This window comes from Nanorana parkeri, unplaced genomic scaffold (genome assembly GCF_000935625.1).
Source record: "Nanorana parkeri isolate BGI_ZX_2015 unplaced genomic scaffold, ASM93562v1 scaffold207, whole genome shotgun sequence".
NCBI classification, from domain to species: Eukaryota; Metazoa; Chordata; class Amphibia; order Anura; family Dicroglossidae; genus Nanorana; species Nanorana parkeri.
In genome coordinates, this window is record NW_017306475.1 from 1,091,562 (window position 1) to 1,103,375 (window position 11,814).

The 11,814-nt window shown below is 39.9% G+C and overlaps 1 long non-coding RNA gene across 1 annotated transcript; it reads right to left on the reverse strand.

Moving 5' to 3' along the window:
- Positions 1-1,307: 1,307 nt before the first annotated feature.
- LOC108786382 lies at positions 1,308-4,243 on the reverse strand. Its single transcript, XR_001941195.1, has 2 exons — positions 3,985-4,243; positions 1,308-1,383 (listed from the first exon to the last, which is right to left on the reverse strand). It is a non-coding gene; the product is annotated as an uncharacterized LOC108786382 (long non-coding RNA).
- Positions 4,244-11,814: the final 7,571 nt, after the last annotated feature.

Here is an 11,814-nt window from a genome sequence, read left to right on the forward strand (position 1 = left end):
GCAGGACATGCATACTTAAGCTCCCGTTTCATATGAAAAGCTGCAAGTAGCATTCTTTTAGGGACAGTAAAGGGAATTTTAGGTGCAGTTACAAAGTGCATTTTGTGCACACTTTTAAGCACATCGTTTTAACTTTTTTTTTTTTTCCTTTTGCCTACAATTAGGCACTTTAAATATCCAGTCAACCCAAAATTGACATTTCAGTTTTTGGTGGATGCCCGAGACCAAACTTAAACCTAAAACATTTCCGACAGCCATAAAAAAGGCATCCCGTGATTATGGTTCCATTTTTGAATACCAAAATATAAAAAAGTAGGAACACCCAAAGGTCAGCTAAAACACACACAAAAAAAAACAAGATGATTGGGAACTTAGACAGGAACCTTAGCTGAGAATCTTGCTTCTGAAGTCCCCTAGAAGTATAAGATGCCAGCATGTGATTTGACCCAGCGTAGGCCACCAATAACTGATTTATCACATTTGAATGGACAGTCCTTTTAAAAAAAAAAAAAAAAAACCCCTAAAGACCAGTTAACTTTTATGGTCAGAAAAAAAGACTTGCAGTTTGTGGTGTCTTCTAGTATGCTACAGTCTTGTGCTTTCTCAACCTGTAAAAAACAAGGAAACAAAATTACAGAAAACTGACGCAATAAAAACAAAAAACTGTTATAGTAAATAAACTCCAGACAAATGGCTAAATACACAGATGAAATACATACAGTATATGGGAGCTGCTATACCTGCTAAAGCATTTGCATTTTTGTCTACACATTTCTGAGATTTAAACAGATCTGCTACACAGCACAATCCTGGGCAGCAAAATGAGAAGCAGCACATTGATGACCTCATCACTCTGTCCTCTTCTCCTAATGGCAAGCTCTTTGCATTGCAGAACAACTGATTCCTTGTGCATTTCTCCCCTCCCAGTCTGAGCTCTGCTATACAGTGGACTGTAAAAGGCCAATATCCGGTCATATTCAGCTAGTTACACTGCTTGTATTTAAAAAGTACATTTAATGATGTATTAAAAATACAGGGCACCATTTGTATCCTTTTTATATGCCTGGAGAAGTAAAGCTGAATTCCAGGAAAATCGCTACATATACAGCTGAAATATATATCGGGGAACCTGACAATAGAGTCAGCTTGTTTATGTCAGTCCTTTCTTCTTTAGTAAAGGAATATAGCTTAGTCGACAGTCGGCTCTACAAGTTTAAACAGAGTCCCGGCGGCAAAAGTCGCCGGGAGTCTGTTTAAACAGCCCCGATGCTGGCGACGTACACTGTACGTCGTCAGTCACGAAGGGGTTAAATAATAGCCTTAAAAATGCTAACTGTCATCAAGTCCTGGGGGTATGTTTTGCTGTATTGTTCCTTCACCAGTCTCTTTAATTCTCATTTTGTTAATCTTTTGGTTGCTGCAATTTCTGCTGCTCCCTATCATAACTGAGCTATACATTTGTTCTATGCTCTAAATGAGAAACATTTGTATTTTGGGTAGAATAAATACCCATGTCAGAGACAATTTTTATTGCTTAGTTTAAATTAGTTTTACATTTAAAGGGGTTAGTTGTTACTATTACTATGAGCTTAAATTCTCCAAAGTGAAGATGCAGATTACACATTTTGAAAAGTGTATTTGAGATATTATTGGCTGTCATAAGATTTGATAACACAGTCAATGTTACAAAAGAAATAAGGCTGACCATAGTTATGTGTGTGGATGACTTATAATCCACAAATGCCAGGTCATAGGTGGTCCATATAGACTGACCTCTCTCCTGGAAAGAAGGTGGGGAGAGAGGCTGGTTTCTGTACAAGCCCTCTGGGAGGAAACAGATAATTTTGCATTAATGGAAGATAGTTGGTCAACATTCAGCCATTTCTGCATAAGTATCCATTTTTCATCATTGTCAGGAAGCACAGGCGTACTACTAAGCTGCATTCAAATCTTTTGTTTTCCACAATACCTTGTGTCCCGCCTCTGAAAGAAAATGCAGGCAGAAGGATTGTCAAGCATCTACTTCCCATATAGATAGACAGAAGGCATTAGGAAATAGGTAGAAATCGAACAGAAGCTCTGTAAAACGCATGTAAGTTCACCCAGGGGCCAGTATTTTAGTGAGCTGCAAGCCCTTTCCAACAAAGTAGTCTAGTCTCGAAGAAACGAAAGCTTTGCTTATGGAACAAGATTTCATTCAGTGTTTTGGGGGGTGGGGTGGAGATTGGAGTTTGGTTATGACTACAGCAAAAAGCAGCCCTGTAATCCTTTCTTTGAAATTACTAATTGTAAGATAGTAAAGTGCATTTGAGATCACAGAGGGACTGTGAGGAACCGTGGATTGTTTACTTTTTTTTTCTCTCATTCATCTACACCCCATAATAACATGAATTTGTTAAAAAGAGAAAACTGAAATATCACATGTACTTAAGTATTCAGACCCTTTACTCAGTACTTTGTTGAAGCACCTTTGGCAGCAATTACAACCTCGAGTTTTTTTGGGTTTGATGTGACACGCTTTGTACACCTGGATTGGGGAATTTTCTGCCATTCATCTTTGCGAATCCTCTCAAGCTCAGTCAGTCCGGTTGCATGAGGGACAGTCGGTGGATAGCCATTTTCAGGTTTCTCCAGAGATGTTCAATAGGGTTCAAGTCAGGGCTCTGGCTGGGCCACTCTAGGACATTCACAGAGCTGTTCCTAAGCCACTCCTGTGTTGTCTAGACTGTGTGCTTAGGAACGTTGTCATGTTGGAAGGTAAACCTTCGGCCCAGTCTGAGGCCTGACGCTGTGGAACAGGTTTTCATTGAAGATATCACTGTACTATGCACCATTCAGCGTTCCCTCAACCCTGATCAGTCTCCCAGTCCCTGCTGCTGAATAACACCCCCACAGCATGATGCTGCCACCACCATGCTTTACTGTTGGGATGGTTTTGGGCAGATGATGAGCGGTGCCTAGTTTTCTCCAGAAATAACGTTTAGAATTGAGGACCAAATAGTTCAATTTTGGTTTAATCAGACCAGATAATCTTGTTCCTCACAGTCTTGAGAGTCCTTCAGGTGCTTTTTTGCAAACTCCAAGCGGGCTTTCATGTGTTTTGCACTAAGGACAGGCTTCAGTCTAGCCTCTCTGCCAAAAGGGCCAGATCGGTGGAGGGCTGCAGTGATGGTTGTCCTTCTGAAACTTTGTCCCATCTCCACACAGGATCTCTGGAGCTTTGAGTGACCATCGGTCCTCTGTCTTACTAAGGCCCTTCTCCCCCAATTGCTCAGTTTGGCTGGGCTACCAGCTCTTGGAGGAGTCCTGGTTGTGCCAAACTTCTTCCATTTGAGAATTATAGAGGATACTGTGCTCTCGGGAACCTTCAGTGCAGCAGAAATGTATTTGTAGCCTTCCCCAGATCTGTGCCTTGCAATAATCTGGTCACTGAGCTCTGTGGGCAGTTCCTTTTGACCTCATGGCTTTTGCTCTGATACTGTATGCATTGTCAGCTGTGAGGCCTTCTACAGAGAGGTGTGTGCCTTTACAAATCATGTTCAGTCAATTTATTTTACCACTATATATAGACTCCAATCAAGGTGTAGACACCTCTCAGTAATGATCAAGAGAAATGGGAAGCCCCTGAGCTAAATGTCAAGTGTTGTTGCAAAGGGTCTGAATACCAATGCCAATGTGATATTTCAGTTTTTCCTTTTTCATACATTTGCAAACATTTCACTTTGTCATTATGGGGTACTTGGTGTGGAATCATGAAAAAAAATAATTTAAACAACTCTAGTGTCAGGCTGCAACATAACAAATACACACACGCGGACACCCCAGCAGTGAGCGTTGCACACACGTACAGACTGGTAAATGATTTGTAAAACCACTAGCTTTTTATTCTTTCTGAATATGCCATAAAAGCTGTCTCCGCAGGATAAAATGGATAAAGTAGCATCTCTTTAAATCAATGAACATGTAAACATTGCTTTTCATTACATAAAAGTTTCAACATCGTTGACTGGTTTTGTTCTACTTTCAGCAGTATTTAATGTAATTTGTTTGTACAATATGACTTCCCAAATAATTTACTCTGCTATGCAAATGTATTTTGCTCCATCTTTATATGGAAACATTTTTATTTGACTTTTTTTTTTTTCTCCTGTTTTCAATTGTAAATATCTAATGTAAATTGAATTAAACATGTAAATTTCTTTTTATTTTATTCCTTGTATAATATTCAGCAAAGGACTGTATATGAAAGTGCATAATAAATATATTTGCTTTTCATTTGATATCTCTATTTTTTTATATCACAAACATTAGAGTCTAAAGTAACTAGTATTTCTGTTCTGATTAGAACATTTGTTTGCCATGTCAGTAATTGAGTATTTTAGGCTTTGTGCTCAGAATGGAAACAAAGCTGTGTTACAGTCCAATTGTATCCCTGCTGTCCACAAGTAGAGATTGACAGGTTTGAAAATCAGAACTTTCCTTTTGCCTGAACATATGCATGCGAATTTAGCTGATTTTCACAAAAGCCAGAAGTTTGATTTTAGCCTGAATAGGGGTTTGTCAAAAGAAAGAATTCACCCAAATCCTTTTGACACTGTAGAGTTTCTCATGTTAACAGTCATCAGTTGACCTATAGAAGCATCCAAAACTGCCATTAATGAAACATAGGGTGCTGCCAATGCTGATTTGTTTTAAGGGCTTGTGTCAATGGTTAATAGTGACTTGCTTTTCTGGTTCATTCAGCTTGCATTTGAGAACCTTTTTTTTTTTTGTTCGCTTGTAATATTTTTCTTCATTTTTAAAGTTGACTGCTCTATTACGTGTTTATCAACATTCTTTTTGTGCCTCACACTGAGGCGTGATGCTAAAACAAAAAACAAAACAAAATACGGAAGAGAAATGTTCTTCTAATGCAAATATGGTAAGTAATTAATGAAGAATGTAGTAAAACTGGAAGTCCTTTTCTTCATTCCAGTAGTTCCTTGGCTGTAACATCCTAAATTCTGCATCACAAAGTAAAAATGAATAATACTGTGTGATACAAAAATACATTTTCAAATGTGCAGAACAATAATGTTCAACTCCATGCACAATTGATAGCCTTCTATGCTGCAAATGTTAACACTGGTTCATAAAGTGAACTTGTAGGCAGACTATGCACACTAAAGTATTTACATAGTTTGAACAAGCCACCAAAGCACTTCAAAGGAAACCCTCATTCACTTCAGGTAGCTTTTTGGAGAAATTCATCTTCAAATTTCTCAACATAGGCACTGAAATCTTGGCTCTTTTGCTAGTATTACAAGCAGACTGCCACTTTCACCTGCAGCCTCTGTTACCCGATCATTAACAGGAATGGGTAACAGCAGCTGCTTCTAAACTGTATATTTGGGGTTCCTGCTCAGGAATGTCAAAACACCTTAACATTAGATAGAATGAAGCCTTAGAAGCATTGCATGTTTGAGAAGCAGCTCAGTCTGCCCCTCAGTTTGTCCCTTTTACTTTCACTTTCAGACGGCTCAGAGTAGCCTGGAATGTGCACAAAGTCCTTTGCCAATATTACACAGTAAAAGGTAAGAAATATATGTTTTAATTATTTTTTGGTATGTGAATGGGAACACACAACAAACGTATAGTGGAGTTTTCTCATATTTGACTGTAAAGGTGGAAATACACTTTAAAAATAGCGCTTGTCATGGCATAGTGGAAGAAAAAAAAGACTCTTGGGGGTCTCAGTAGAGCCGACTCCCCCCATGCTGGTTGTGTGCAGGTATGAATGTGAAAGCAAGAGTGGGTTGGTGCATTGACCTAATTTTCAGTGATTTTCCCATTTGTCTCTTAATTTGAAAAATGTCCTTGGGAAGATGTTTGTAGTACTTAAAATACAGAAAAACTTACATTTATGTGAATATGATCAACTTTATTAACAGACTGATGAGATTTTTACATTATTTGTAATCACATCTTACTGTATATAAACACACTAATAGCGTGTTAGACCCTAGAGGGAGAAGCTATCATTCTGTGCATGAAATATAATCCTAAAAATGTATTTGAGTGTATAAAATGTAAATATTAGATCATAAGTTACCTTCTGGTAAATGTTGCATTAATAATTTGCATACTTTATGCAAATATCCTGCTGTTTCTCTTCAGGTTTGTTGAGTGGATTGTCTTTGTTTTTCTTGATGTAGTCTTTGGACACTTGGAGACTTTAGTAAGCATAATCTATTACTTTTGCCTTCTCTTTCCTGTGCTCTGTGAGCTATCGTCATTGCAATCAATGTAAACAAAGCAATGTTCACACTGGCCTGGCAGTATGAACATTGCTTTGTTTAGTTTGATTGCAATGATCAACAGTTCAGTGTAGAAAGAAGCTTAAATTTAAACTGTTAAATTTCTTTAGAGCTAGGAGTCTGTCAGGAGCTAGATCTGAACCCAGGGTCTCTGCTGTGACTGGCAGTGGCTCTTCCTGCTGAGCCAGCTGAAGCTCTAGATAGCTCCTTGCCCAATCTCTTGTGCAACCTCAGTTAAACCCAGTTTTCTGCTGAACTCTAAACTCCTTGCTCTTACCCTGGACTTCCTATTTAAGCCATGCCTCTGCACTTCATGTTTGCTAGATTATTGTGCTCCTCCAATATCTTGCTTCCTGTTCTTATTGCAAAACTACATCCTTAACACTGCTTCTCGTGTACCGACCCTTGGCTACTAATTACTAGGGATGGGCTGCACGTTCGAGTCGAACCTATGTTCGACTCGAACATAGCATGTTCTAGGTCAGGTGCAAGACTGTGATAAAATGTTTACTTTTAATGTTTCATTTTAAGTGATGTTAAATCACTGCTCCTTTAAAAATGGTATTTTTTAAAAGTGTGTTTTTCATTGATGCATGTCCCCCAGGGCAGTACCCGGATCCCCATACACTTGGCCAATTAATTGCATATAAGGCCAATTAATTGCATATAAGGCTTCAAAATGGGGACATTTAATTTTCTGAGTTCTACCCCCATAGACTTGCATTGAGTTCTAAGTTCGAATTAGAACTTTTTCCATGTTCGAAAGTTTGAGTTAGAACCGAACACGGGGGTGTTCGGCTCATCCCTACTAATTACCAACTACGCTTATCGCCTTCCACTTTGAACCTAATATCTTTTTTGGCTACTGACCTCGGCTTGATCACTGACAACACTTCTACCTGCCTACTGTTACTGACCACTTGTGTACAAAACTCTTCCTGTTCATATCACAAACTTGCCTGCTGTTTCAGCTTCTGGATTCCAAGCCTGATCACAGATCGCGGCAGAGACATAAATAATCCTATTCTGCATTTCACACATGCAATCAGTGGACAAACCATTAACTGCTTGGAAGAAAGCAGCCCTGCATAAGTATATGCCCTTGAATAACCAAATTTCATGGGATCCTAAAGCCTTCCTTGACTGGAGTTAGGGAGAGCTCGTTTTAAAGGTTCTTTAATGCTCAGTATTAAAATGTAATTGTTATTTTGGCTATTAATAGTCTAACCACAGGCTTAATAAGTCACTGTACTCTGAACTGTCCAATAAACTAGGGACATATAGTGCAACAGGCACATACTAAATGGTATAAAAAGAGCTTGAAATGAACTTATCAAAGTTTCTCAGTTTATAATACTGGATACAGGTTTGGGTTCCTTAACCAGTTGACATCCGCGGTGTTAAACCCCCTTCCCATCCAGGCCAAAGAGCCTCCGTATTGCCAGTATTATGATATTTTAACACGTTTCTGTGACTTATTCAGGTTAGGCAACTCCTAATGTATGGTGAATGTGTGCAGTTTAATTCTCAGTAATGTTGGTTTTAATAGCATTTCAATTCATTGGACAGACAATTAGTGTCATTATCTTGACCAAGTGAGCATAAGCTGATCTAGGAAGCGGTGAAGCAATAATGCCAGACCAAAAAGTAGCAGAATGATCTTACCGACTTGATATGTGCATGAAGCTCAAAAATGACTGGTCAGAATTTCAAATCCTTAGGCAGGTGTAATTTAGCAGTTTGCCTGGAGTTCCACTTGAATATATAGCTTATGAATGTGTGTCTACACATGCAGGGCAGATACTATTCACAATTATGGGGAGCATGAAATGCCTCAGTAATCCAAAGAAGCAATAAGGTTCAGTTTGCGCAGTGCGCAAACTTCACAGTGTGTGAAGTGCGCAGAAGCATTAAGCTATGTAAAAATCCATTTATCCTAAAACTGTATGATCAATCTACAAGTACTAAGGCTCATCATACTACTCGGCTTTACACTCAATCTCTTATAGCAAGCTTACTCACCTCTATAAATGAGCCTTTATTCAGAATGTTTTGCTAATTACAAAAGCAATTCTGCACAAGTGTTTTTGCTACTGATAACACTATTTGTATGGGAATCAGATATCAAGAATACAATAAGCACCAGTTTGCTCAGCCTTAGACGCCACTGTATTCTAGAAGTTTAATAATGAGTGGCTGTGTTAGCAAAATGTGTTTTTCTATGACTCAGGAATCTGAAGAACTTAAGTTTAGAAGTAAAGTAAATGAGTTGGTTGTGAATGAGAACTGTGCAAACAGTGATCTTTTTATATTTCAAGGGTAAGGGAAAATAGCCCAGAACAGCAATTGGAACAATTATCAATTGTATCCCAATCTTATCTACCTCTTTGCTGTGCTTGCCTGAATAATTAGTATTTCCAGGCTGAATAATAAAGGGTTTGAGGCTGCTTTTTATATTTTATATCGTAGCCAGTTATGTGGTTTCTAGATACCGTATATACTCGAGTATAAGCCGTCCCGAATATAAGCCGAGGTACCTAATTTTACCAAAAAAAACTGGGAAAAATCATTTTAGTTATAATTCTAGTATACGTTTTGTGTATTTCTGAGCACACATTTTCTCCAGTTTGACTGGCACCCCACACACAACAGTATTTGTCATGTTTAAAAAAAGTAAAGGTCTGTCAAAGTCTGTCCAGCGTGCACGCTCCCGGCTGCATGCATTCACTAACACAATGTTTCTCCTCCTCTCCCTGACGGTGATGTGGACCGTGCATGCGCCCGCCCACATGATCCTCCTGCATGGCCGTTCAGATCTTTGTACTGCAGCTGGGAGCGAGCAGTGCAGACAGGTAAGTATTTCATATTTGGGCGTTTTGGGGGGTTTTTTTGTGGCCTATATCTACTTAGGGTTGCCACCCGTCCGGTTTTCAACCGGACAGTCCGGGTTTGGCGTCTTGTGTACGGGTGTCCAGCCAGCGGGCACCCGTACACAAGACACTCTGCTGACACCGGCACTTTAAATTTTCTCGCAGATGCGGCTGCGAGGTCCTTGGTAAGTGCGATCCACGGCAGCCGCTGCCGCATCTGCCTGAAACTGGATCTTCCTCTGAGCTGCGGGCAGCCTGTGTCTGTTTACAGGTGCCCGCAGCTCAGAGGAAGAGTCGGGTGGCAAATCGGCAGCATTATATATTTATATATTTACATTTCAGCTTCCAAAATCATTATCTGCATAAGTTAGAATCTCAAACTCCTGAAGCAAGAGAGTCAGCCTGGCAGCTAGCATGTTGAGAATGAGGGAACTGCAATGGAAACCTCCAGATTTCCTTTAGAATATACATATTATCACACTGGGGCTTGTGGTAGGGCCTCTTTGTGTGTGTGTTTCTGGAAGGTAGTTATTTGAAAGGTCTAACATGCTGTGCTACCTCAAGTACAATACAAATACAACAAATGATCCCCCACACAGTATTTATTGCTGTCTCTGCAGAAGACCCCCCTCATCCCTCACTTCTAGTCCTCCCTTCTGTGCTGCGAGTGCTACTTCGTTCCTCTCTGGAGTTTGCAGAAGCTGAATGAACATGTGTGCCTCACAACAGGGCTTTGGCTCTCATGGTAGAGGAGATCTCCCCAATCTCATGGACTATACAGTAATGCTTGCAAATACTTGAATTTCCAGAAGCAAGTTAACATTTTGGGCAAAACAAAAAAAAGCATCTCAAATGTACGTATACACACTTAATGGCAAATTGGAAAAATACAACCCTGTTTAGCTTCCAAGCCAAATGCCCAAATGGTGTGACCATTACAGATCCCTAATATAATGTAAACACATGCTACCACTTTACAGCCCTTTTCTATCCTAGGCATACAGTAAATGACTATTGTTTGCAATTAAAAAATTTGCAGATTATGTCTAAATTAGTCTAAATGCCTCATATCCAGCAGCTCTCTAAAGAAAGCAATGACCCATTTACATCAGGCATTGTTAGTAAAGGAGCTGACAATCTAATATCCAGGGAGGCCAGGCGTTACTATTTGCACTTCAGTGTGTCCCAGATTTCAAGAGCTCCAGATGCTTCATAGGACACCAAATTGACATACAGGCATCTGGAGCTTAGAGACTGTGAACATTCTTGATTTGGAACCCACAGATTCTCTTTTAATATGCATGTATTGGAGCAGGCTCATAATAGCTATACATTTCCCTGATCACTACTATAGCCTTTGGGAAGAAATTATGTTGCAGAGCACAAAATGGATGGCTTTTTGGCCTCGGACACTGAATGCATTGCTCTGTCTTCACAGAACTCTCAACAAAATGATACCATCTTGTCTTTATTTGTATTCTAACTGTAATGTCTTCTTTATATTGTAAATTGCTGCACAAACTGGTGCTAGATAAATCATGTATAATAATAATACAAACCTAATCTGAAATTTCATGACATTTAATGACAAGAAAGAAAACAATCTGAACTATGTACAACGGCCACTATTCCTTACTCTTGCTATTGGACCTCTCTGCTGCTTTTGACACTGTTGACCATCCGCTGCTCCTCAAAAAACTCCACTCGCTTGGCCTACAAGACTCTGCTCTCTCGTGGTTCTCCTCCTACTTATCTATGCGAAGCTATATCTCAAACCTTGTCTCAAAATATCACCCAAACCGTCCACTCCGCTCTTCCCTAGACCTCCTGCTTTCCAGCTCCCTAGTCAACTCCTCCCATACTCGCCTCCAGGACTTCTCTAGAGTCTCTCCCATCCTCTGGAACTCTTTACCCCAACCTGTCCGTCTATCTCCCACCCTGACTGTCTTTAGGCGTTCCCTGAAGACTCCTCTCTTCATGGAAGCCTATCCCTCCTCAACCTAACCACTGACCCATTACATTCTCAAACAATTCATCCCCACACAGCTACCTCCTCATGTATCATTTCCCCCTCCTCTTTCAGATTGTAAGCCCTCAGGGGCAGGGCCCTCCTTACCATCCTGTCTTGAATTGTATTGTAATTGTAATGTCTTCCTTACATTGTAAAGCGCTGCGCAAACTGTTGGCGCTATATAAATACTATGTAATAATAATAATAATGTATATGTTGCATACCTGGTGCAGGCTGATGAGGGTTTCCTTTATACCTCCTGTCCAAAACCCTCTGGAGTCGGTGAAAGGGGATAGCAGGACAAGGAGTGGCACCGGTACCTGTGGTGGATTCAGGTGCAACAGATGATCTGAAGGCAAACTGGATACTGCTGTGATGCTGGAAAGATTTTGTGCAGAATGCTTGTTTGCAGATAGGGCACAGGAACACACAGGTGCAAGAAGCAGAGTCCATATCAGGATGAGCAGGATTCTTAAAGGCCTTTTTCTATTGGATAGGTGAATCTCTAATCCTGGTCACCAGTAATTAGGACTAGTCTGCCAGCAAGTTATATTCATATTTAGTAGATCATATGGCTTGTAGATACCACCCCTTTCCCTCATCGTTTTTTGTTTCTTTTTTTTTGCCTAACTCCAGC